The sequence below is a fragment of the Mesocricetus auratus genome, unplaced genomic scaffold (assembly GCF_017639785.1).
Source record: "Mesocricetus auratus isolate SY011 unplaced genomic scaffold, BCM_Maur_2.0 Super-Scaffold_100003, whole genome shotgun sequence".
Classification (NCBI taxonomy): domain Eukaryota; kingdom Metazoa; phylum Chordata; class Mammalia; order Rodentia; family Cricetidae; genus Mesocricetus; species Mesocricetus auratus.
In genome coordinates, this window is record NW_024429188.1 from 101,943,109 (window position 1) to 101,970,272 (window position 27,164).

The 27,164-nt window shown below is 42.7% G+C and overlaps 1 protein-coding gene across 2 annotated transcripts in view; it reads left to right on the plus strand.

The window, feature by feature from the left end:
- LOC121139870 (P2R1A-PPP2R2A-interacting phosphatase regulator 1-like) overlaps positions 1-12,148 on the plus strand; it is a 63,131-nt gene extending 50,983 nt beyond the window's left edge. For both annotated transcript variants that reach the window (XM_040743893.1, XM_040743894.1), the window contains one exon: positions 12,038-12,148. The gene's annotated coding sequence lies outside the window, so the exon portion shown is untranslated. The remainder of the gene's footprint in view (positions 1-12,037) is intronic.
- The last annotated feature ends 15,016 nt before the right edge of the window (positions 12,149-27,164 follow it).

Below are 27,164 nucleotides of genomic sequence, written 5' to 3' on the forward strand. Positions count from 1 at the left end.
ATGCCATCCTTGGCTATACGAGGCCCTGAATAAAAGGAAGGAAGAAAAGAAGAAATGGAGGAAAGAAGGGGGTCATGATAGCTTTCACTCATTTTGACTAGGGTTAGGATTACAGTTCTATGACAAGAATGCTTGACTCGCATGTGTGACACCCTGAGTTTAGTCTCCAGCATCACACACACACACACACACACACACACACACACACACACACACACACACATACACACACACACATACAGGAAAGGAGGTTGGGAGGGGCGGAGGAAGAAAGGGAGAGAGAAGAAAAATGGTGTGGAGGGTCACACCTTATAATCCTACTGCTTGGAAAACTGAACCGGAAAAATTGCCATGAGTTTGAGTACATAGGACAGCCTGGGCTACAAGTGAAATATTATCTCAATAACATCAAACCCACAAAAATGCATTGCTTTTTCTAATGTTTTTAGAACTTTGCAGCACACTTATATGCTTACTCATGTGTTGGAGACTATCTGCAGTTGCTTTAGTCATTTCTGTTAGTCATCAGAAGAACAGGACTAATTATTATGTAGAGATATAGTATTTGCTGTGGAAGGCCATGTAACTAACATGTTAGCTAGATGTCAGGCATTGTGACATATGCCTTAATATGTTTAATCTCATCTAATTCTCATAAAACCCGGTGAAGAAGTGGAACTGGACAGAGAAGTTAATTTTCTTAATTTGGGCCAGACAATAAATGGCAAGGCTTCAATATCCTAAAATGTATTATGACAAAAACTTTGCACATATGATCCAATTATGTAAATATATATGTATGTATGTATGTATGTATATATGTGCATGCGGAAAGGTAAGATGTTGACAGTTGGATGGTGTCACTGTGACTTCGTTATTTTCTTCTACTTTATCTGTTTATTATTTTTCCAAGATGGGATCATCCCACATGGCCCATGCTGACTTGAACTCTCAGTCGCCCCTACAGACCTCACTAGTGCTGAGGTTACTAAGATGCCTGGTGTGCTTTCTGTGACTGTGGCAAACTTAGGAAGAGGAAGTGAAGCCAGGAGGCAGATGAGATACTTGTGTAATTTTCAAGATTGCTAAATCTGAAAAGTCTGATAGTAATATGGAACAATGGCACACATAGAGAGAGTTGCTCTTTAAGAGGGAATTTTTTAATGGGGAGGGAAAGCTAGCCTAAAGGGAAGGAAGAGAGATCCCGGGGTCGAATGAGGGGAATGCAAGGGAACCTATTGCAAAAGGCATAAGTGGAAAGGGTCAATTTGAGCAGGAAGTATCGACCTCAGAGAAGCTGGGGTGGAAAGGTGAAAGGTATGAGTGAGTGGGCAGAGGAGTGGGAACGGCAGGTGAAGGAGGGTGTAACACGTGCGTGTCCACCTGATGACCTATGCCTGCTCATTAAAATCCAAAGCTAGAATAGAGGGGTCTGAGGCAAGAGTCAGGTAGGGGATATGAGGAGATGGAAAGGATTTGGAACAATCACTGAGAGAAATGTGATATCAATATATAAAAGGACTGCCTCACAGCTCTTGGGGCCCGGCGGGGGCTGGCTGGCCAGGCTTTGTAGTGGAGCCAACTTCCTGACCTTCTCCAGCAATAGCAGGCTGCCTAGGAGAGGGTGCTGGACAGAATGCACACTGTGCTAGCGTTTTCCCAAGGCTGGGGATTGGCAGAGCAGGTGCTGCGAAGGTCGTTGGGAGAGGGAGTTGAGTAGATCAACATGAGCAGAGCTAAAATGGCTGGCCATGGGGCTGAGTTGGAAGGAGCTGAAAGGAACCTAGGAGGTTACTAATGGCTTCTGCGAAGGGAGGGCAGAAGAAGGTCAGAGTGCTAGCTGTGAGGGAGGGAGGGAGGGAGGGAGAGAGAGAGAGAGAGAGAGAGAGAGAGAGAGAGAGAGAGAGAGAGAGAGAGAGAGAGAGAGAGAGAGGAGAGAGAGAGAAGCTCAGCACTAGGAGGCTAAAGAAATGCAGAGTGTTAGCTGTGAAGGCCAAAGGGCAGGAGAGGGGGCGGGGGAGGGGGAGAAAAGTCCAGCAATAGGAGGCTAGGGTCACAGAAGTGTCTTTGACTTGGAGATATTGAAAGGGTTCACTATGGACTCTGGAAGTAAGTGTGAAGAAGCAGCCAAGATGTGGCAAAGGAGCACACACAGAATGGAAGCAGCACTTGCCCGAGCAAGGACAACTTAGTGTCATCTGTCAGAGTTACACACGTTCCCTTCCATTCAGCAACTCTGCCTTAAGGAGCTTTGCCTTACTCACGCGCTTGATTTGTGCAGGATAATTATCTGTAACTGCATCTGATGAGAAACAGCCTGAAACCCAATCATAGTGAGATACGTTGTAGTTCATGAAGTGGAATGCTATATGGTTGTATAAAAGGATGCAGTTCATGTGCTGGTATGAAATAATCACTGTGTAGTAAGTGGGAGAACCAAGGCACAGCAGAGTGGGAACAGAGTGCAGTGAGTTGACGACACAAGTATAAAATAGTTCCAGAACGAGACACAAACAATATTGGTTTCTCCAAAAACAGCTGTTGGCAAGCACACTGGAGCTGGAAACTTTTGCCTGGGGACAAAGGTGGAACAAGGCACCACACACACACTCTTAACAACAAGTCAGGGTAATACTATATATATATATATATAGCTGGAGACTTGCTATACAGACAAGACTGCCCTCAAACCCAGAGATCTGCTTCCCTCTGCCTCTGGAGTGCTAGGGTTAGAGGAATGCACCGTCATACCTGGATCTTCTTGTGAAGTTTAAAAACATGTGTGTGTGTGTGTGTGTGTGTGTGTGTGTGTGTGTGAGTGTGAAACATGAAAACTTTCAAGTGTATACATGTGGGAATCAGAGGACAACTTGCGGGAGTTGTTTCTCTCCGTCCATTATATGGCTCCTGAAATTTGAACTCAAGTTATCAGGCTTGTGAGCAAATTTTTATTCATGGAGCCATTGCAAAAACCCTTCCTTTCCTCTCTTTCTCCTACCTTTTGCATTTTGAGCCATGGAAATATATTACTTGCCAAGAAAATAATTTAAAATATATGAATGTAATCTCTCAACCTCAGTTTTAGGTATGTATGTAATTTGTATCTACTTTATAGATATAAATCATTAGAATAAAGTACAACAAAAACTTCCAATAGAATTTTGTTCCAAACCAGTCATTTTTCCAGGATATTTGGTCAGGATTTGGATGAAATGGAACTGACCATGTGTTGAAGTTAGGTGATGAATATATGGGGATTTATTTTCATTTGATATATGAAATTGCTCTTTTTTCAGACAGTGTCTTACTCTGTAACCCAGACAGACTAGAACTCAAAGTTGGCCTCAAATTTGCCAACCAAGTGCTTGGATAGTAGGTGTGACCTGCCATGCCTTGCTAAAATGCCATCTTTTTGGAGAGACAGAGTCTCACTACATAGGACTAGCTGGTTTGGAACTTACTGAGATCTATCTGTTTCTATCACCCAAGTGTTAGAAAGCAATAAAAAATAACCAGCAAAATGGTTCAGCAGATAAACATGCCAGCAAACCTGAGTTCTATCCCAGAGGCCACATAGTAGAAGGATAGAATCTACTGCCAGAAACTGTCCTTTGCACTCCTCAATTGCACCACACCACTTTTATGCACACACACACACACACACACACGTTAAAAAATGAAAACAATTTCTATCAGGCTCTTGCTAAGAACATTCAGGCACTTTCTCATCCTGCATCTTGTATCTCATAATTGAATGGAAATTCCCATTCCCCATTGACTTCAGAAACAGCATCATTACCTCACTGATTTCCCATTATTATGGGGCCTGGTACTGTTCTCAGGATTTTTCCTATTAATGACAACCTCTCCCTGTCCTGTTGGGTGTTAATTGGCTACTACCTTATTCTTATTGCTTGCAAAGCTCATCTTGTTCTCAAAAAATCACTTCATTAGATACTTTGTTGTAATGACCACTTGACATTCTCTTTTTACCCTGGTTTATTATTAGCTACCCTAACTAATTTGTGGCCGTTCCCTTAACTTGGTTACTTATACTTATCAGTCTAGGGGCTCATGTCTCTTGGACATTCAGTTACACATCGTAGCAAAGGTCATGGGTGAGCACACTTGTGTTCAACCTTTCAACTTCGAGATGTTTGCTTATGTCTGCTCTTCTTACATTACCTAAGAGGCCATAGTGGCCTCATCCTGACTGCTGACCACTGCTAATCCTTGCCCCGTTGTCTGTCCTCAGGAAGCAGGTGGCTTTCTTCTGCTACAGGCTCAAGTGTCTTCCCTGTATCCATATCTGTCAGCCACCTCTGCATGCATGTCTTGCCAGCACCCGAAAACTTCCCAAGGTCTCCCAACTGTCATAGTTAGACTCTGGAGTGCCCCCCTTCCAAGGCTCATATTTTGAATGCTTGCTTCCCAGCTGGTGGCACTATTTTGGGAGGAGGCTGTGGAAATTTCAGGAGGTGGAGCCAACTAGCAAAAATAGGTCAGCAGGGGTGGGCCCTTAAAGGTGATAGCTGAGCCCTTGGTCCCTGGCCCACCATTATGTGAATAGCCTTTGCATCATGCCCTTACCCTCACACATCTGCCCTGCTTTCCTCACTGTGCCCAATGGAAATCCTGTCTTACATTGCTTCTCTCAGGTATTTGCTCACTGAAATGCAAAAATGACTAGTGCACCAACTGAAGTCTCCTGTCTTACTTTGTCAATTCTTTTGTTTCTTTCGAGACAGGGTCCTACTGTGTGGTCCAGGCTCTCCTTGAACTTTCAGAAACCCTCATTGCCTCTGCCTCCTTTGTGCTGGGATTACGGGTGTGTGCCACAATGCCCAGCCCAAGCCTCCTCTTTATATCTCCTGTAAAGAGCTCCCCTGACTCCTTTCTCCAGAAGTCTGAGATCGGCAAACATCTTCAAGCTCTCACATGGGCCTTTATCACATGGTACATACTTGCTCCTGTATGTTCCTTTCTGCCCCAGACTGCCGGCTAAAGATACACACCATATCATGTTCTTTCTTGAATATCTAACACCTGGCATATCAGACACATGATTAACAGCTCAAAATTAAATATAGATATGCAAAAACTATATATGTATGTGTATTTACACATACATGTACATATTTCTTTTAGGTGCTGAAGATCAAACCCAGCGCTTCATACATGCTACATAAATGTTCTATGACTCAGCCACACCCTAAGTCCACAAAGTTTTATATATACATATATATGGCTTATGTTTATTATTTGTAATTATGTGTATATATGGCAACGGTGTTATGTGCACATGAATGCGAGTCCCAGAGGCATCAGATCCCCTGAAGCTGGATTTATAGGCAGTTGTGAGCTACCCAGTGTAGATTCTGTGAACCAAATTGAGGTTCTCTGCAAGAACAATAAGGACTCTTAACTGCTGAGCCATCACTCCAGCATCCTAAGTTATATATTTAAAATCTTAATTTGAAATATTTTGAATTTATAGAAAATTGCATATATAGCCAAAAGAAGTTAGGCTGTAATTTCAGCACTCAGGCATTGAGGCAGAAGACACCAAATTTGAGGCTATTCTGAACAACATACCAATGACATATCTCAAAAACAATAACAGTAAAAGGAAAGAATTACAACGGTAGTATATAGCCTATACTTCATATTCAAATTTTAATCGTCCAGCGACCTATATAATTGTTTTTTATTACTCAAGGTCTGGTCTAAAATCACATAATATATTTATTTGACATGAATATTTTCTTAATACTCCTTAAATCTGGAATGATTCCCAACATGATATTGCTGTTTTGGATGAGTTTAGGCAGATGATTTTGTAGAATGTCCTTCAGTTTGGAGTGGTCCTGTATGTCCTCCTCTTGAGAGTCAGGTTATGGGCATTTGACAGGAATGACACACTATAAGGCTGTTGATGTTGACTTTGATTCCTTGCTCAAAAGTACGCATTGTAGACCAGAAGAAACTGTCTCTTCCAGAACCTGGGGCTTGCATTTTCTGATCTAGGCTGGAAGGCAGCAAGCTCCAGCAATCCGCCTGTCTCCACCCCTCTTAGAGTTGGGCTTACACGCATGTGCAGGATGCCCAGCTTGTCATATGGGTTTTAGGATCTGAAATCTGGTCCTCACAATCACACAGCAGGTGTTATTAGTTGATGGGGCAGCTCTCTAGTCCCTGCTCTTGCTATTTTCTATCAAATTTGAGAGCAGAGAAGGAAATGGAAGTCACTCTTGCCTTTTACGTGTGTGAAGACTATAAGCTGAGTGGGCCTGCACATGCCTGTCATCTTAGTGCTTGGGATGCTGAAACAGTGGAATCAAGGGCAGTCTTGGATTTATAGTAATACCCTGTCTTGGAAAAGGCAAAAACATATTTTTTGTTTTTTTTAATGAGAGATGGTGTTCAGTGTTCTAACCAAGCATTTCTGCTGTTCTGAACACTCACATTAGATCAAGGCACAATTTTCAAGTATACTTATGGGTAGAAGAGGAAAAGTCACCGTAACTAAATGGCAAGCAGAAGAAGTGTTGTGGGGACTGTGTTCTTTCCTGGAGTTGCTGTAACATGGCACTATAAAGAACAGATACTGCTTCACGTTTCAAAACCTAGAACATGAAATCAACATGTTGGCAGGGCCATACTCTGTAGATTATAATGGAACATCTTCTTCCAGCTGCAGGTCGCTCCAGATGTTCATTCACTAGAAACTACACAATTTCAATCTGGGGTTAAATTTGCATGTGACCTTCATCCCTTCTCTGTTTGTATCATCTCATGGTGTTCGCCACACTACCTCCATGTGAGTGTGTGTGTGTGTGTGTGTGTGTGTGTGTGTGTGTATGTGTGTCCAGATTTACCTTACTATACATAGGCCAGGTATCAGATAAGGATCCATCTTTTTTGCTTTGTCATGCTGTCTTTATCTGTGGTACTGGCAATGGAACCCAAGCTCTTGTGTATGCTAAGCAATCTCTCTGCTATTGAACTGTATCCCTAGCTGTTTGTTTTTTATTTTAAGAGAGTCACATTACACTGTCTAGGTGGTCTCAGATTCTCTATATATCTGAGGACATCATTGAACTTGTGATCCTCCTGCCTCAACCTCCCAAGTACCTGAATTTATGAGCATGGACTACCACACCCAGATTGTAATAGTAATTTTATAGTGGAAAGTCATTCCATCAAACAATTGTCCCACAGGACTTCAACCTATTTTTTAGGGGGAATATTATTCAGTGCACAACAGGAACTGTATCTGAAATCCAGCCCATTTGAGAACACAAAGTAGAGCTCTGTTCTCTATAATCCTTAGACCAGTGTAGCAGAAACTCTATCTATATGTAATACTTAGTCTAGTGTAGCAGAATTTTCTCTTTCTCACTGATTCCAGTTTTGGTGAGCTTTCCAGTGGGTATGAAAGGAAAACAAGATAGTCAGAATATGCCTGGTGTCTTTGAAAGAGACTTAGGATATAAATTTCAAATGACAATACCAGCTATTTACCTACCTATTACATAGAGGGCAATCATAGAGAACATTCACAGCCTATAGAGGTTTTATCCCTGTATTATTATAATTCTAATAATTGCTTAAGAATATAAATAAATGCGCCACCTTTTGACATATGGGGAACATGAGTCCCAGAAAGGCAGTCTTACTTCCTGTAGGCTGTACCACTGTGAACAGTAAACTCCATGCACAAGAAGGGTCATGTCTGAAGATTATCAAACATAGTCAGTAATTCGCTTATTTAGCAAAGAATATGTACTCGGTGCCTGCCACCACTGGTTGAATGAATGGGTGACTAGAATCTCATCTACACATCTTGCCTTCATTTTCTGATCCATTTCTTTTGCCATTGTATTGCATGATTAACCACAGGCTGAAGTATGGTATCAAGGCAGAGACTGGGACATAGTCATAACTGTGTCCATTTCAGATTCTCTTGCTCTGTTTCATAACCTTCACCATGATAGTCTGGAGTTGATTCTTGTTTTTGTTCTGTACCCGTTGAGCTGAGCAAGAAGCCATTGTTGTCAAGATATAAAAAATCCTTATGGTTTTACTTAAGTCATATAAATTTGTTTTAAATCATGTTTGGACAAAAGGCAGGCTTTATCACATGAACAGTTCTGCCATGACAGTGTATCAAGGAAGCAAAGAATTTAGTCTGTTGGCTGGGGATATGGATGAGAGATAGAATGCTTGCTTAGCACACCTTGGCTTCAATTCCTAGAACAGCAAAAATGAAATATTAAAATAAAAGAATTCAGTATGTTCCTTTCATGTGTCTGAGATGGAACATTGACATCTGTATTAGTTTCTTTTCTATTGCTGTGATAAAACATTAATGACCAAGGCAACTTATAGAAGGAAAGGTTTATCTGGATTTAAAGTCCCACAGGATTAGAGTTCATCACTGTCACAGTGAGGAAGCATGGCAGCAGGTACATAGGGAGACCTGGAGCAGCATGCTAAGAGCCCACATCTTAGACAGCAAGTGCAGAGCAACTAAGAATGAATGGTCTAAGTGTTTAAACTCTCAAAGACTGTCTCCAAAGACACACTTCCCCCTGAAAGATCACATGCCTAATCTTTCCAAACAGTGCCACCAATTGTGGACTAAGCGTTCAAACTCCCATGAATGAGTATGAGAGTATGGGAGACATTTCATTCAAACTACTATGCATCCCCCCTACTATTCCAGTTCTCCATCAGCAACACTAGAGGGTCCAGTGTGTTTAGCCTTGCCAACAAGGTTGCATTAACAGGCTATTTTCTCAGGAATAATCCAAGTAACTGGAAGACAAAGAACACAAGCTTCCAGAGCAATGAGTGATGTAACATCCACAAAAAACAATGAGCAGAGCAAGGAGAGCAATACTTTGTAAAATTCTGTAAGGGCAGGAGTTACCCATTTATCATATAAACAAATTGAGGGACAGAAAATCTTAAACCAGAGCTTCTTGATCTTTTACTACATGGGGCCCTTTTTCATCTGAAAAATTTCACAGGAACCTAGGTATAAAAATAAGTATACAAATTAAACATTTATCGATAATAAATCATAAAGAAAGTTTAAAACAATTCCTTGGTAAGTATATCACTTTATTAAAGAAGAAGGCAAATTTGCATACTAATAAGATGGATGTCTTTGTTTATTTTTACATAAAGAATTAAATCTTGCCTCAACTTTTAATATGTTAAGGCATGGAGTATCTTCAGTGTAATAAATGTTTTGATTTTATAATCATCAGTCCTGAGAGAACAGCTTCGCACAAATACATAGAGCAAAGCAGCAGACATACTCTTAGAGCCATTGCAGAAGCTGTGAGAAATTCTATCCCAGAGTCAACAAGATGGCTCAGTAGATCAAAACACTTGCCATGCAAGCCTGACAACATGAGTTCAATCCCCACAGTCTACATAGAGGTGGCAGGAGAGAACTAACTCCATAAAATAGTTCTCTTATCTCCACAGATGTACCATAGCTTACATGAACATACCCACACATTGCATGCACACGTGCACATACACAAATTTGAAAATGTTTTAATTTTAACATATTTACTAATTTAATTTTTACATTCCAATTCCAGTTTTCTGTCCCTCCTTACCTCTTGCTCCCCCTGATTCTCCCCCACCCCACCTCCCACCTGCTCCTCAGAGAGGTTAAGACCTCCCCTAGGAAGTCTACTAAGTCTGTCTCATCATCTTGTTGAGGCAGGACCAAGGCACAACTCTACCTCCCCACATCCCAGTGTCTGTCTAGGCTGGGCAAGGTGTCTCTCCATATAAAATGGGCTCCACTAAGTCAGTTTGTGAATTAGAGTTAGATCTGGGACCTAACTCAGTGGCCTCATATATTTCCCCAGTCACATCATTGTCACCTATATTAAGGGAGTCTAGTTTGGTCTCATGCAGGTTCCCCATTTGTCAGACCTGAGTCAGTGATCGCTCACTAGCTCGGATCAGCTGGTTCTGTGGGTTTCCACATCATGGTCTTGACTCCTTTGTTCATATTATCACTCCTCCCTCACTTTGATTGTAGTCCAATAGCTTGGCCCAATGGTTGGTTGTGGATTTCTGCATCTGCTCTCATCTGTTTCTGGAAGAGGGCTCTAGTTTCTCTGGGGTTGTGGATTGTAGGCTGAGTATCTTTTACTTTATGTCTGCTATCCACAAATAAGTGAGTACATACTATATTTGTCTTTCTGGTTCTGGGGGAAAATGTTTTAATTTTTAAAACTCAAAATCAAAAGTCAAAATTCATTCAACTTTTCAAAATATAAACCTCAAGTCAGTAACTCAAACAGCACTTTTTTAAAATTATTTTTTATTTAGGTTTGAAATCAAACACCACTTTTTATTTTTAGTTTTGTGTACATGTGTGCAGATGCCCACAGAAGCCAGAATTGTGCTGGACCCCCTGGAGCTGGAATTATAGTCAGTTGTAAGCAACCTACCTGGGTCCTGGGAAGTGAACTCTGGTCCTCTGAAAGAGCAACAAGCATTCTTAGCCAGTGAGCCATTTCTCCAGCGCCTTAAACACCAATTTAAAAAAGTAAACACTCTAACATGATACAATCCAAAGATGTATTAATATGATACTTATATGCTGAAGTATGATCGTAGAGATATATTGAAAGTTTTTTTTTCACAATTTAACAATTATGCCCAGCTAGGTATGTGGCACATGCCTTTAATCCCAGCACTCAGGAGCAGGCAGATCTCTATGAGTTCAAAGCCAGCCTGGTCTACATAGCAAGTGTCAGAACAGCCATGGCAACATAGACCCTGACTCAACAAAACAACTATTTTTCTTTAAGACTAGAAAACTTTGTATATAGTAAATACACAACAGTCCATAGCACAAAAATGAATACACCATGCTCACTTGCATCCAAGCTAAGGTGTTTCAGGCAGCAGTCATTGTGGTGCTGCCTGGCATGACAGCATGTCTAGTGCAAAGTATGTCCTTTGTACACATACAAGCAAACTTCAAGGAAGTTGCTGATGCAATATAGGCAACTGCTGCCAGATATCCCAAATTCATTGTATGTTTGGTTTTAAGCTTGTTTTGTTTTGAGCCAGGTGTCTCATGCAAGGTTGGCCTCAAACTTACTATGCAGTCAAAGATGACTTTGAACTTCTGATTCTCCTGCTTTTTCCCTCCCTAATGCTGGGTTAACCGGCAAGTACCACAGTGACTTGTTTAATGCAGTAGTGGAAATCAAAACCAGGGCTTTGTGCATGATAGACAAGCACTCTACCAAAGGAGCCACATCCTTAGACCCTGGGTTTGAATTTTAACAGCTGTATGTTCAGAAACATTTAACTGTTGCCAAATTTGCCTCCAGGGCTCACACTGGGTCAAGACTAACAGTTTTAGGGATTATGGTTTAGATAACTTGTCCAAGATCATATACTAGTAAATGGCAAAATTACTCAGGTTGTTTGTAACCTAATATAAAAATATGAATGAGACAGCATCCATCAACTGGGTTGCATAAGCCAGATAAATGTGCTGAAGATGTTTCTGGGAGGTGCATGCATTGTATAAGACAAAGATGCGGCCTCCGTAAGGTCATGTGTATCTGGAATCTGACAGCCTGTGACAGATATTCCCATTCCCAATCCTTATCCTGCTCAGCACAATCACCTTTTCCCAAGAAAGGCTCAGACCCTGTCCATCTCCTCTTCTCTCCCATATCATAGAGGAAGTAGCAAAGGACTGTTTTGGCCTTCCAGCTTCTACTCTAACTGCACCCTCTGTAGCTAGCTGAACTGCTCCCCCTTCAAGTCCTTTACTTCAGGAGGCAATGTCTCATGCATCTCTCCCTCCAGAGCACAGCTGCCTCTAAGCCTAGAGAAACCCTAGGCTGTGTAGGATCTCACATCTCAGATCCATGGCCTCACAGCTTCCTGACCTCTCTTTCTTCTTCCCACCATATGCTTCTTTTCGCATTGAAGTTGTTGAAAGTGCTTAACCTGACTCTGTGGTTTTTCCATGCAGGGAGAAGAGTTGTCTTAATCAGATAGAGAATCTTCCCAGTCTGTTCATGTCTCCAGCAACTGATAGCTTCAATGGAAACAACAGATCCATAGATTACAATAAAGGAAGTGTGCATGCATCCTCTGTTTTAGGGGTTTTCTTTTGTTTTTGTGGTTAGGGACTAAACACAAGGCCTCATGCGTGACATACAAGCAAAGCACTCTAGAACTGTCCCACTTTCATTTCTCTTGCTGTGATACAATACACTGATGGGGGCTCACGAGATGGCTAGCACTGCTTATGAGTACTGGCTACTCCTCCAGAGGACCTAGGTTGGATTCTCAGCACCCACATGGTGGCTTAGAGACATGCATAACTCCAGTTCCAGGGATCTAATATCCATTTCTGATCTCCATGGGTGCATGGCACAGACATAAATGTAAGCAAATCACCCATACAATAAAAATAAATAAGTCTGCCGGGCGTTGGTGGCGCACGCCTTTAATCCCAGCACTCGGGAGGCAGAGGCAGGCAGATCTCTGTGAGTTCGAGGCCAGCGTGGTCTACAGAGTGAGTTCCAGGACAGCCTCCAAATCAATACAGAGGAACCCTGTCTCAAAAAACCAAAAATAAATAAATAAATAAATAAATAAATAAATAAATCTTTACAAGTAAACCAAAAGTACCCTGACCAAAGCAACTAAGGGAAGAAAAGGTTTCTTTAACCTTACAATTCCATGTCATAGTCCATCACTGTATGGAAGTTAATCAGCTAGTCATACCACACCCACAATGGAGAGTACAGAGAAATGAACATGCACATGCGCACTTACTCACTTGCTTACTTGCTGGCACTCAGCTTGATCTTTCCACTCATGCATTTCAAGATACCCTGCCCAGGGAGTGCTGCCGCCTATGGTGGTCTGGGTCTTCCCAAACAATTAACTGAATTATCACAACCCCCAACAGACCTTCCCACTGGCCAACCAAGATTCCCTTTCCAGGTGACTCTAAGCTATCACACTCCACCTCTAGTCAACTCAACACACAAATGCATTACTTTTAAGTCATATCATTTCATTCCTTGTGCCCAGAGTCTCTTTCTCATAGTGCAAAACACAGTCAAAATGAATAGTCCAAAGTCTTTTAAAAAGCAACAAGACTCTTGATCCAGACTCCCTGAATGTAGTGTCAGTGAGGAGGCCTCAGCAATCTCTGGGGCCTTGGGTAGTAGATGAGTGTTTACCATGGCGTACGAATGAACTTTGGGAGCCCATTCCACATGGAGGGATGCTCTCTCAGCCTGGACACATGGGGGAGGGCCTAGGTCCTGCCCTGGATGAAATGACAGACTCTGGAGATCCCCACAAGAAGGGCCTCACCCTCCCTGGAGAATGATGTGGGAATTGGGTGGGGGCTGGTGGAGGGGTAAGGGAGGAGGGGTAGGAGAGGGAGCTGGGATTGACATGTAAAGCATGCATGTTTCTAATTTAAATAAACATATATTGAAAAAGGAGGGAAAAAAGCAACAAGTCTCTTAACTTGTGTGCTCCTATAAAACAAAAAATAAGCTATAGCCTTCCAACATGTAATGGTACAGAGCAGTCATTCCCGCCTTAAAAGTGAAAACTTGGAGCAACACAAGAAACAGTCAGATTAAAACAAAGCCAAAATTCAGCAAGGAAAATGCCAAATCTTGTAGTGCCAATGTCCAGCATCTGGGGCTCATAACATAATTTTGTCACCAGGGGGCTTGGATAGCCCCGTCTGTCCTTATCTAGCACCTGGCATGCACACACGCTTCTCTCTTGGGCATAACCTAACTCCACCTTACACCTTCAGCCTCCCTTAGTGAGCATCCCATGACCTGTCTGTATCATCTCTAGTACCCCTAGTTCTCCATTGGAACTGAAGGTTTTCCTTTCACAGGCCCCTACAATGACTTCTTAAGGCCTCTTTCTCCAAGGACTCTGACCAGGTCACAGGGCACAAGACCTGAGATGTTCTCCACAACTTCCTCAATCTTGCATCTTTCATGCCTTCAAAACCAGAGACATGTGGACAGTGCTTATGTTGCTACCTTCTGCTGCAGGCTTGACATGTAACCCAGCTCCCGGGTGCTGGCCCTGAGAACACACTTTCCTGTTGTCCCAGTGCAGCACTGGAGGCTTTACTGTAGGGATGCTGATGTCCTTGATAATGGCAGCTGCTTGGTCATCCTCAGCACGATGAGTACACACAGAACATTGGCCGAAATATCAATCAAATAGCCCTTACTCTTTCCAGGCATGGTAGCACAGATCTTTAATCCCAGCACCCAGGAGGCAGATGCCTCTGTTCATTACAGAGTCTTTGTTTCTAAAATTTCATGAGCTAGGATTCCACTGCCTGTTAGGGTTTCTGTCCTCGAAGACCCCACAAGAAAAAAGTTACAGTCAGGGTCGTCACAGCAAAGGCCCCTCTTCCTTGCTACAATTTTCTGTCCTAGTTTCCTTATGTTGCTGTGATAAAAATACCTCACACAAAGCAACTGAAGGAGGGCATGATAGCATATACCTTTAATCCTAGCACAGAGCTCTTTGATTTCCAGGCCAACCTGGTCTATGTTGTGAGTTTTAGGTTGGCTAGGGCTACATGGTAAGATTATGTCTCCAAAAGAAAAAAAAGCAACTAAGGGAAAGCAGGTTTGTTTTAACTTACAGTTCGAGATTATAGTCCATCATAGCCAAGAAGTCTCTGCAGCAGGGACTCGAAGTAGCTAGTCACATCGTATCCACAAGTCAAAAGCAGAGATGAATGAATGCCTAAATTCTCACCCTCCTGTCTGTATTCAGCTCAATTTCTCCACTCTTACACAGTTCAGGATCCCCTGCCTAGGGATGGTGCTGCCTGGAGTGGGCTGGTTCTTCCCACACCAATTAATTAAGCAACCTCCCACACATGCATGCCCACAGTTCAACTCAATGTAGAAAATCCTTCATTGAGACTATCTTCCCAGGTGATTTTCAGTTGTGTCAAGCTGAGAAAGCTAACTATCATAGTTAAATGACATCCCCTGCTTTCTCTCCTTGAGAATTAGAAGTACAGACTTAGAAATCAATTTTCATTTTCCATCTTAATGTGTGAGGCTGTTGATGTTGCTCATTGGTAGTGTTGCCTAGCATGTTTGAAGTCATGGTTTCACCCATGGTACTCCTACCCTCCAACACGCACTGAGTCAAGGAGTGGACAGACTTGGCGGCACAGGCCTGTAGTATTTGGAGACTGAGACAGGAAGATCACTGTGAATTTAAGGTCAGTCTGGGCTTTTCATTTTCATTGTTTCAAAATGTCCCTTTCTGTGTTTTTTTTCCTTTTGAGTATGTGTGTGTGGTGTGTGCATTTGGATATGTGTGCACAGGCATACTCATCCATATGGCTGCATTTGGAAGACAGAACTTGAGGTTAGGATGGCCTCAATCACTTAGAAAACACATTAATCATGAGTGTTCATGTGTGAGCTCAGTTGCCCAAGGAGCACAAAAGGGAGAACTGGATCCCCTGGAGCTGGAGTCACAATGGCCTGTGAACCTTCCTGTGTGGCTTCTGGGAACTGACTTCAGGACCTCTGCTCTCTGACTGCTGAGTCATCTCTATCCTTTCACCTTAGTCTTTGAGACATGGCTTAGGACTGAGCCTAGAGTTTATCATTCTGGATAACCTGTCTGGTCAGCAAGCTCCCAGTAGTCACGTCTCTGTCATCCTGTGGTTACACATTTATGGCACCATGCTTGTTTTTAATCCACGTGTTGGAAATTGGAACTCGGGTCCATATGTTTGCTTGCACAGTAATGATTTTCTCCACTGAGCCATCTCCCTGTGTCTTTTTAACTTTTCACCTTGAAATAATGTATAGATTTACAAGAAGTTGCCCTTTACCAAGTCTTCCTCAATAAATACTTTGCACACAACGATATATACTAGGAAGGACATATGCTGGAACATTTGACATAGGCACATTGTGTGCCTACTTCTGTCCCATCTTATTCCATGTATAGATTTGTTGTGGACCTACCAATGCAATCAAATCTTAGCTATTCCCTCACTACAAAGATCTCCCTCATGTACCCCTTACTGCCATAGTCTTCTCCTACCGCTCCTCCACTAGCTCAAACCCTGCTATTACTTTATGTTTCACTTCTATATTTTGATACTTTAAAGTACAATTTCCTAGTATGGTAATACATACCTATAGCCCCAGCACTCAGGTTGAGCCTGGAATATAATAAATTTAGGGCCTGCATGGATAGGTTACACAGTGATATTCTATTTCAAAAACCGACAGCCGGACTCCCTCAAGCCCCCAAAAGGTAATTACTCAAGAAAATGGATCAACATCCCTAGTTTTAACAGACTCTCAGGCTCAATGCTATGGATTTTCCACCCTTGACATGCACCTATCCCTTCTGCAATGTCCTTGCTGAACGAACAGCTGGCTGTAAACCACACACAAATTGCAACTGTCCTATCAAGAAAGGAGATGCTCTGAAAGGAGACTCTTATGCCTCTAGCTATCAGAACTGAAATTTTCCCAGAAATTTCATACTGGGGGCAAGTAAAAGGCAAGACTTGGCGCTCACAGGATGAGGAACTTGCCTGTCAGGAAGGGACTTCACACAGTTCTGGCAACTTATCAGACCACCTTGCAAGACAGACGAGGAGAGCCAGTTAAGACACTGGGTCAGCCAAGAGAGATATGCACAGTATCCCAAAGAAGGGGAATGGGACAGGATCTCCTGAGAGGATTGGAAGCAGGGGGGGAGGAGAGAGGGAGCTGGAAAAAAGAGAGGGGGAGAAGAGGAGGGGACAGGAGGACATGGGGGAGCAGGAAGGTTGAGTCGGGGGAAGAATAGAGGAGAGCAGGATGAGAGAAACCATAACAGAGGGAGTCATTATAGGTTTGAGGAAAGATCTGGCACTAGTGAGATTTCCACAGAGCAACAAAGATGATACCAACTTGCAAACTAAGCAATAGTGGAGAGGCTACCTTAAATGCCCTCCCCGGATAATGAGTTTGACACTACCTTATATGCCATCCTAGAGCCTTCATCTAGAGGCCGATGGAAGCAGAGGCAGATCACAGCTAAACACTGAACTGAACTCCTGGAACCCAGTGACAAGGAGGGAGGAGTAATGAGCAAAGGGATCAAGACTGGGCTGGTGTAACCCACAGAAACTGATTATGTGAACAAGGGGGAGCTCGTGGATCCCAGACTGATGGCTGAGAGGCCAGCATGGGACTGATCCAGACCCCCTGAATGTGGTTGTCAGTGAGGAGGCCTAGGCAATCTATGGTACTTAGGGTAGTAGATCAGTATTTATCCCTGGCACACAAATGGACTTTGGGATCCCTTTCTACACGGAGGGATGATGTCTCAGCCTGGACACATAGGTAAGGGTCTATGCCCTGCCCTGGATGATATGACAGACTTTGGAGATCTCCCATGGAGGGCCTCACCCTCTCTGGGGGGACCGGAGTGGGGATTGGGTGGGGGGTTGAGGGCTGGTAGGGGGGCGGGAGAGGAGGGGAAGGTGAGGGTCTGGGATTGACATGTGATGCAAGCTAAACATAATCTTACATCAGTGCCTTGGAAATTGAGCCCTCCTTTTTGTTCCCCTTTTCCAGTGAGACCATACTGAATAAATCTTCTCCTAGTTTTCAATATTAGTTATTATCCTGAATTGGCATGTCAGGGAGGGGTGGCCAAATGAAGTGTGCTAGAGTTTTCTGCTAAAAGCTCCACTTCAAAGCTAAAGCCTGCTCTGCCATTCTAGGGATATTGAAGACTTTCACAATAATTTTCAGAGCAAGGACAGTTCTGTCCATCCATTCTGTGATTAGCAAACTCTTACCTTTACTCAACTTAACTGTTACAAATACTCCTTGGCATTGTAACATGTCCCTATCACATAGTGTCCTGTTGTAGGTGGAGTTTAGAGGGGACAAAAGCATGGGTTCTGGCAGCCACCTCCCCCCAGCAAAGAAATCTAGATTCAGCCAACCAGCCACAATATGCAAACTAAAGAAAGGACAAATGGTGAAAGAGAGAAAGGCTATGGATGGATTGGAAAGAGGAAAAGACAAAAGCATCTAGTGATCCCCAAGTCTGTCTTTGGGGGACAATCATGGGCTTTCCATGTGAGTCGGGAATGAAGTGGGACAGGGGGCATGTGGAGATGAGCAGTGCTGCTCAAGCTCAAACCTGCTTGATCGTTGTCTCAGTTCTGCTTCCCCAAGGTGCTCAAAACTCTCATTGCAGTCTTGGCTTGAGGGCAGCTATCTGGTCACTACACAAAGATTGCTTCTGCTTCAGTATGTGGTGTCATCATCAGAAAGAATTGTCCAGAACTGGACAGGGGTCTGGTCTGTGAGGTTTTTTCCTTCCTGGAATGTGAGGTGGCTGGAGGTTCAGACCTAAGCTTTATCCCTGTGCCTGCATCCCGAGTAAAGGGGACAGACACAAAATGAAGCAGAGATGTCAGCCTTTTATCTTGATTTTGGTTCCTTTGAGGCTCTCTGAGGGATGAATTGTTCGTTGGTTGGTTAGTTTGTTTGAAACTGAGTTTCATGTAGGCCAGGTTGACCTGGAATTTACTACATAGCCAAGGATGACCTTGAACTTTTAATCGTCTTGCCTCCACCTCACAAGTGCTGGAATGATGTGTGAACCACTAAGGTGGGTTTCAGAGTGGGTGTTTTTTTAAGCAAAGCAATTTTTAAGTGTCTGTAATCTCAAACAAGCATCTCCCTTTTCCGTTCCTTTTACCTAGTAGAAAGGTTTGAGGCTCAGGAGGCCTGGAAGGCTCACAGGAAATTCCAGAACTCTCTTAACAACTGAAGTTTTCCAGAGTGACTGATAGGTATCTACAAGGGTCATTCTCTGAGATCATCTGAACGAAACAGCACCTCAGAAGGACTTATGTGAGTAGATGAGCTCTACAGGACACTTTAGCCCACTGAAATGAAATTAGCAAAGGGCTCCAAGTCATGCAAAGACTAGGAGGAGAACACCAAAGGGAAGTCCTGACAAGTCTATGCTTAGGATTAATTTGGATCCACTACCTTCTCTCTTGGGCTGCTTTTCAAAACATCTTTATACTTGGGCCTAATTTACCTTTCTTATCATAAAGAACTCCAAGGTCTCCTTACCTGATCAGCAGTGCATACACAAAGCCAGGCTCAGAACCTTTGAGATGTGGTGTCCTGGGCTGGAGAGAGTGCTCTTCCAGAGGTTCTGGCTAAGACACCTAGCACACACATTGTGGCTCACTGCTGTCTATACCTCTAGTTCCAATAGATCTGACTCCATCTTCTGGCATCTCCTGGTGCTGCATGCATGTGCGCAGACAGACACACTAGCAGGCAAAGTATCCATACACATAATAACTTTAAAAATAAAAAACCTCAGACATTTGACCCCCTGTAGAAGAAATGACTTCAGACTAGTGGCTCCCTCTACAGCCAGGGCCAGAGATAGAGGGGCTAGTATCTGCCTCAGAAGAGAATTTCAGTCCTGGCAATCAGGCCCAGTTCCCTACTTACTCAGTAAGAGTGCCCTTGCCTCCCAGAACAATGGTCGCTTCCCACATTCTCAGCTAATTTGGTTTCTTTAAGGGATTGCTTCTGTGGCTTGTCCTGCGCTGTCTCAAATTTATGGGGAGGGGTGGAAAAAGTACAAGCAATACTGGGTTAGCATGTTGGTGTTGGCTCTGTCCCTTACTTGCTGTGAGGCTCTACTGCGAAAAGAACTAATATGAAGAGCCTCGGTTTCCTTACCTGCAAAAAATGAACAGACAACAGTAGCTCTTTTGCCCTTCCAAAGATAACCATTGAGGTCAAAGGGGAACTATAACATCAATGTAAAGGTTTTGGAGAGAAAATATAGTGATCAAAGCATTACTACAACACAATGCTCACAGTACTCTGTTTTTCAAAGATTTATTTTGTTTATCTCTCTCTCTCTCTCTCTCTCTCTGTGTGTGTGTGAGTGTGTGTGTGTGTGTGTGTGTGTGTGTGTGTGTGTGTGTGTGCATGTGCATACCAAGGGTATCCAAGAAGGCCTGAAGAAGGTATTGGATTCCATGGAGCTGGGATGACATGTAATTGTGAACTGCCCAATGTGGAGGTTGGGTGACAATCAAGTCCTGTGTCAAGAACAGTAAACACTCCTTTCCCCCTCCATATTTGGATTCTTAGATTTTTTTTAAATTAAGTTTTTGAGAGAAAGTCTCATTGTGTAGCCCGGACTGGCCTGGAACTTGCTCCATAGACTAGGATGACTTTGAACTCACAGAGATCCACCTGCCTCTGCCTCTCTAATGCTGGGATTAAAGGTATTAGCCATTACCTCCAGCCTGGACTTATGTTCATTTTTAATTTTCAGTCACTTATTTGTGTGTGTGGTGTTTTGTCTGCAAGTCTGTGTGCCACATGCACACCTGGTGCCCACAGAGGCCACAAGAGGGTTTCAGATCCCCTGGAACTGGAGTTGTAGAAGGTTGTGAGTCACCATGTGGGTGCTGGAAACTGAACCCAACTTGGCCTAACTGCTGAACCATCTCTCCAGCATTAAGAAAACACTGCTAAAGTAACCTCTGACCTGAGGCCCATGGGCCTCATGCGTCCCAGGATAGCTATGAGGCCCAACACAATTTAGATGATAATGTCATGTCATAAAGAGCTGACACTATTTTGTTTTGTTTTTCTCTGAGACAAAGTCTCATTCTAGCCTAAGTCCACCTGGAATTCACTGTGTAAGCAAGACTGACTTCAAACTAACGATGCTCTTCTGCTTAAGCCTCCCAAGTGCTTCTGGGACTATCGGCTTGCACTGCAACTCTTACAAAGGCTTCTGTGTTTTACCTTAAGGGGTTCTTCATTGTTGATTTGATTTGTTTTTCTTGGCGTCCTTTTTCTCTTATGCTGATTTAATTTCTAGCATTGTTCATTATATTTTTAAGTACAAGGAAAAGGCCATGGGATATTAATAAATCAATTAAAATGTGGCATCAAATTAATCAAATAGCCATCTAAATGGCCAAAAAGATACATGAAGAATTTGATCTTGGGCCAGTCAGATGGCTCAGCAAGTAAAGGTACTTGCTGCCAAGCAAGCTTAACAGTCAAAGTTCCATCCCCAGAACCCACATGGTGCAAAGTGGCCTCTGACCTCTACACACATACAGAATAAATAGAATTTAAAAATAGAATTTGATCCTGTGCTGGGAATATAGTGGGTAGAATGCTTAACTAGCATTCACATAGGACTGGGTTCAATCCCCAGTAATGCACGAACCAAATGTGATGGCTTATGCATGTAATCTCAGCACTAGGAAGGGAGAGACAGGAAGATAAGGAGTTCCAGATCACCCTTAATATATATTAAGTTAAAGGCCAGCTTAGACTACATGCGACCCTGCCTCAAACGAAAAGTACCACCAACAACAGAAATTTATCTCCTTCATAAGGACACCTAAGCAAGACATGGTGGTGTTACATGTTTCTGACCCCAGCAATTATCTGTGAGTTTGCACTACATACTGAGACTCTGATGTCTCAAACAAAGTAGGGTTGTGGTTTCACAACCATAAATTATGACCAGGTTATTTGATTGTAAAAGTCAGTCAGAACCCCAATGGTGGCCTATCGCCAGTCTAATCCAATTTTTCAGTGTCCATCACCCATCTGCACTGTGTGTGTGCACATGTGAGCGCATGTGTACATGTGTACATGTGTGTACGTCTGTGTATGTGTGTGTGTGTGTGTGTGTGTGTGTGTGTGTGCATGCTTGTGACGGCTGACTGCCTGTACTGGATCCCTGGGGCTTTGAGCCGAGAACATCACCAGACTCCTGCTACAGGCTAATTAATCATCACATCAGCTCATTGCAAAACCAAGTGACCATGCTGATCTACTAATGCAGGCCTCCCGAGTCATTAGGCCATCAAAAGAGAAGGAAACAGTGTAATCTCCTTCTAGGATTAGCAGATAGAAGTTCCTGAGACGTAATGAGTTCCTGATAACCTGGAAGTATGCTTCTGACTCAGAACTTTTTCTACCTTTTTCAGTTATACTAAAAAAAAAACCTACCCAGAAATAAAACGGCTCATTGTATTGGCCAGCCAGATCCAGGCCTTCCAAATGCCCATCCATGTACACAGTTTTCAAGTGGTTGGAAACAGCTATCAGTCAACCGCCTGCCCTTCCTTCCTGGATGACGCCAAACTGGCCTTACAACTTTCGAAATGCATTTACCAATTATTTGGGTCTATAGCAAATCTTCTCTTTCTTCCAAAAGAGCCTGCAGTTTGCAGCTTGATGCATGTTTGGTCAACAGTAACTGGTAAGAGGGAATAACTTCGACAATTGCTCCACTTTTTTCCTGACCACTGAAATATTTAGCTGTCTACAAGACACCATAATAAGCGGCTGACAGTGAAAAGGCTTTTCAATGGAGCAAGTGATTGCTGGCACAGTAGCAAACAGTTTGCTTTTCTGCCGTCGTGTCTGAGAGGACTGGCTGGTGCAAGAATGCATACCATTTTGATTTCTTTTTTTCCAGAGTTGCCATCGAATCAAACTCTTTAACTGCGAGAGACACGCTATAAATCATACACGGGTAAGGTAGACAGATCTAAATTTGTTAGCTGTGGGATCCTGGAAAAGCCAAATACTATGTCTCAATGTTAGGCGTCTCATCTGTAACTGGGCAAATATCTACACTGTAGAATTGTAGCAAGACTTTTTTAGAAGGCTATGCAGTGTCTACACTGTGACAGGCAGATGGTGCTTCTCAGCTTTTAATACACATCCGAATCCCTTGGGGATCTTGGTGAGATTCTGACCCTGAATGAGTTGGTTTAGGGTGAAGCTTAAGGTTTCCATTGCTAGGTTCCTAGGTGGTATATGTGCTGCTAGCACCACACTTGGTATAGCAAGAGTCTACTTGTTTCTTTCCTTGCTTGCTTTGAGATAGGATATCTTGTAGTCTGAACTTGGTATACAGGAGGATGACCTTAATCTCCCACCTTCTGCCTGTACTTTCCAGGTGCTATGATTATAGGCATGCACAAGTGCTCCCAGCCCTGGCAAGGGGCTTGCTATCATTTGAAAGAGCCTATCACAGTTAGTGCTTAATAATAGTTACAAGATATTGCACACATTTATTTTGTTTATTTTCCAGACAGGGTCTTTGTGTATCCTAGGCTGACTAGGAACTTACTATATAGGTTATGTTCACCTTAAATTTGCTTTAATTCTCCTGTCTTTGACCCCCTCTTAAAAACATTTTATGTGTATAATTATTTTGCTTGCATCTATGTCTGCCTGTGCGCCACATGCATGCAGTACCCATGGAGGCCAGAAGAGGGCATCAGATGAATTATTGGCCACCATATGGGTGCTGAGACTTGAACTCAGGTCCTCTGGACAAGCAGCCAGTGTTCTTAATGGGTAGGCCCCCTGCTGCCTTTGCATCTCATATCCTGGGATGGGTGGTAGGTGTGAGCCGCAGCACAAGGCTAAATCACTCATTTTATAAATGTACCCAGAAGAGAGATAAGAGATCAGTTGATCCCAGGAGTCCAAGATTTGCTTGGATAACATAGTGAGAATTCCCATCTCAAAAAAAAAATGTCAAATACACATTGTGTTGCTTGGTTTGAGTTTTTGAGACCGAAGTCATGTGTAACTCACTGGGCCTTAAATTGACTATAGCCAAAGGGTATTCTTGAACTCTCAAATTCTTGATCTTCTTGCTTCCAGCCGCCAAGTACTGGTTGTTTATAGGTATGTGTCACTGTGCCTGACTCCAAAAATACATTCTTTGAAAAAACAGCTTTTGTTTCAATATCCAAGTAAATTCATTCCTAACTTTGACTTCCAAAACTTACAATTGTACAAAAGTAATTTCCTGTGAAGTTGTGTGTGTGTGTGACACATGCATGCCTATGTATGCGTACTAATTCTACCATCTGCCTTCCATGCCAGAATTTAGCAGTTTTCTCAACATTGACATAAATTTACACTTTGTTGATTCAAGACAGAATTGTATTGTTTTTATCTACCTCGATGGACTAAAATCTGCCTCCTCCCCCAAGAAATCATTTATTTTATTTTATTGAAACAAACTTGTCTGCCATCTACCTTGATCACATCCTGAATCACCCCACCTCATGCGTTTATTAAGTCAGTGATTCACAAAGCAATTACCCAGATAATGAGAAAATGCATTTAGTGAGCTGGACATTACCCACAGCCACCTGCCCTCCAGTGGCACTGAAGCTGTCATAACTCAGGGTAGCTATGTCCTTAATGTATTGACTATCTTTGCACTACCCAAGTGATCAGACAAAAACTAAACGAACAAAATGAGGGAAACAGCCAGAGTTGGTTGTCTTGTGCCTCGAGGACAGCGTTGTCATTCATTCCTCCTTTCTCTGGGATTGACTTAAATTGGGTTTGTAGTAAGTGGTCCTTAACATCCTGTAGCTGGATCTACTTTCGTTACCTTGTTCCGTACTTAGTCCTGGAGACTAATGTTGTGCTCTGGCATGTTGCTTATCACTTCTAGATTATTGGTGCAGCAAATATTTTCTTAAAGCAATAATCCCTAACTTGACATTCTGCAGCTAGAATAACACAGCGAGGTTCTGGTGGATTCCTCCATTTTGAATCTTCTATCACAGCCGAACAGTCACAGCCCCTCCCCCAACTTCCTTCAGTTCTAAATTGCTCTTTTTAGGCACGCTCTCTCTAAATGTCAGAGCATTTGGTGCCACTTGCAATCTTCAATCTTTTCCATAATAGCAGTTTCTAAATCCCAGCGTCTGGTTCCATGCGTGTGCCCAGGCGCCTCCGTAGCTATCTCCTAAGAAGCTGCCAGTCTCTCCTGATTAATTGCTTGCTGAAATGGAAATATCTAGAACTTCTTCCCAGAATCCCTGTAGAAACCCCAAACTATATATGCTGACCTCGCACAGTTCCTTTTCAAGTGAACTGGGACGGCAGGATTATGCTGCCCTAACAAGGTTGAGGTGGCAGACACACCTGCAGTGACAGATAATTATAACCATTGCCCTGTCCCTTGTTGCAAGTTTCCTGTTTGGTAGCTGTTTTCAGGATGAATCATACTTGTTTTTCCCAGTGGCAGCTCTGCCTCCTCCTTCATTGAACTTTGGAATACATATGGCAGTCCCTTGTCTAGCTGGGTCCTTTCCTCACTTGTCTGAGTTCATCCCTTTAAGTCACTGAGAGTCAAGTTTCTTTCAGAGTGGAATGGAAACGATGGTCCACACATCAGTTTCAAGTATCTCCCTACAGCGCTCATTACCTTGTGGTGCTCAGCCTTGCCCTTTCTGTGAACTCATCTCTATATAGTAACCAGGCTTACAAAAACAGGACTAGCTCAACTCCCAGTTCTTCAAACACTCACAATTCTTATGTTTTATGCAAAGGATCACTAAAAGTATATTTTCATTTTCAAAGGTTTTTTTTTTTTACTTTGTGTAGGATTATTTTGTCTGCATGTTTACCTGTCCATGCATTTAAGTGTAGTACACACAGAGGCCAGAAGAGGGCGTTGGAGTTCCTGGAACTAGAGCTACAGATGGTTGTTGGTTGCCATGTTGGGAACCAAACTCGGGTCCTCTGGAAAGGCAGTGGTGATATTAACCCCTAAACCATCTTTCCAGCCCCTGAAAATATATCTGAACTACTGAAAGTAGTCATTTGGGTAGGATAGATGGGAAAGGATAGTGAGGTGTGATTATTTTCACTGTGCACTTTGTAATAGTTTTTAATGTATTTACTTTTTATTCTTGACACAGTGTCCTCACTATGTAGCCCAGGCTATCCTTGAACTTCTGGACTTGCAATTGCTGGGATGAACATATATAACACCATGCCTGGCTACGTTTTAGGTTTTGAAACACAACTGTTAAGTTATAGAAGATGTTAAAAATGAATTGAGCCAGGCGTTGGAGTACACGTCTATAAATCCAGAACTGGAGAAGTAGGATGCAGGAAGGTCAGTTTAGGTCATCTTCAGCTACATAACCAGTTCAAGGTCACCCTGATTTATATAAGGAGACTATATCTGAATAAGAGGTAAAGAAGAGGGTGAGAAAACCAAGTGGGGTAAAAAAATGAACAATTAAAAAAACAGCTGGGTATAGTAGTTCACACCTGGAGATGGAGGCAGGAAGATGGCTATCAGTTTGAGGCTAGCCAGGGCTACATAGTGAGTTTGAGTCCAGCATGAGCTAGAGTGAGGGCATGTCTCAAAAAAACAAGAAAACAAAACAAAGAAACAAAAGCGGGCTGGAGACATGGCTCAGACTTCAGGTTCCAGCATTCACACTCCCTATAACTCCAGCTCCAAGGGATCCAGCCTCCTCTTCTGGCCTCTAGCGATACCCATACCCATGCTGCTCTCTCTCTCTCTCTCTCTCTCTCTCTCTCTCTCTCTCTCTCTCTCTCTCTCTCTCTCTCTCTCTCTCTCTCTCTCTCTGTCTCTCATACACACACACACAAAAATAAATAAAATGGCTGCTCTTTCAGAGAATACAGGTTCAGTTCCCAGCACCCACATAGAAGTTCCAAACATCTGTAATTCCAGTTCCAGGGGAAATGACACACTCTTCCATCCTGTGTGGGTACCAAACACATATGTGTACATATACATACATGCAACTGGTACATATAAAACTGATACACACAAAAGAAAATAAAAACTATTTGAAAAGAGAATCAACTGTCTTGGAATGTCTAGAAAGACAAGATATTTCTATGTCATTTATATCAGTATTTTCCCTTTTTTGTATGACCCTATTAATTGAACACAGAATCTTCTACATTCTAAATTACAACTGCAACTATTTCCCTGTTATTATTTTCCATGTTAACACACAGAAGTATGAACCAACTTGGAAGAAAGAGGTCAGATAATACTTGGGTATTCCTCAGAGGTGATGCAAACAAAATGTTTAAATCAGTAAAACTCAGGTTTCCATTTTCTTTTCTTTTTGAAAGTAATATCCGTTCTTTCTAATGTGTAATCACATACACAGACACACACACACAATTCAAGAAATGAATAGAGAAGCCAGA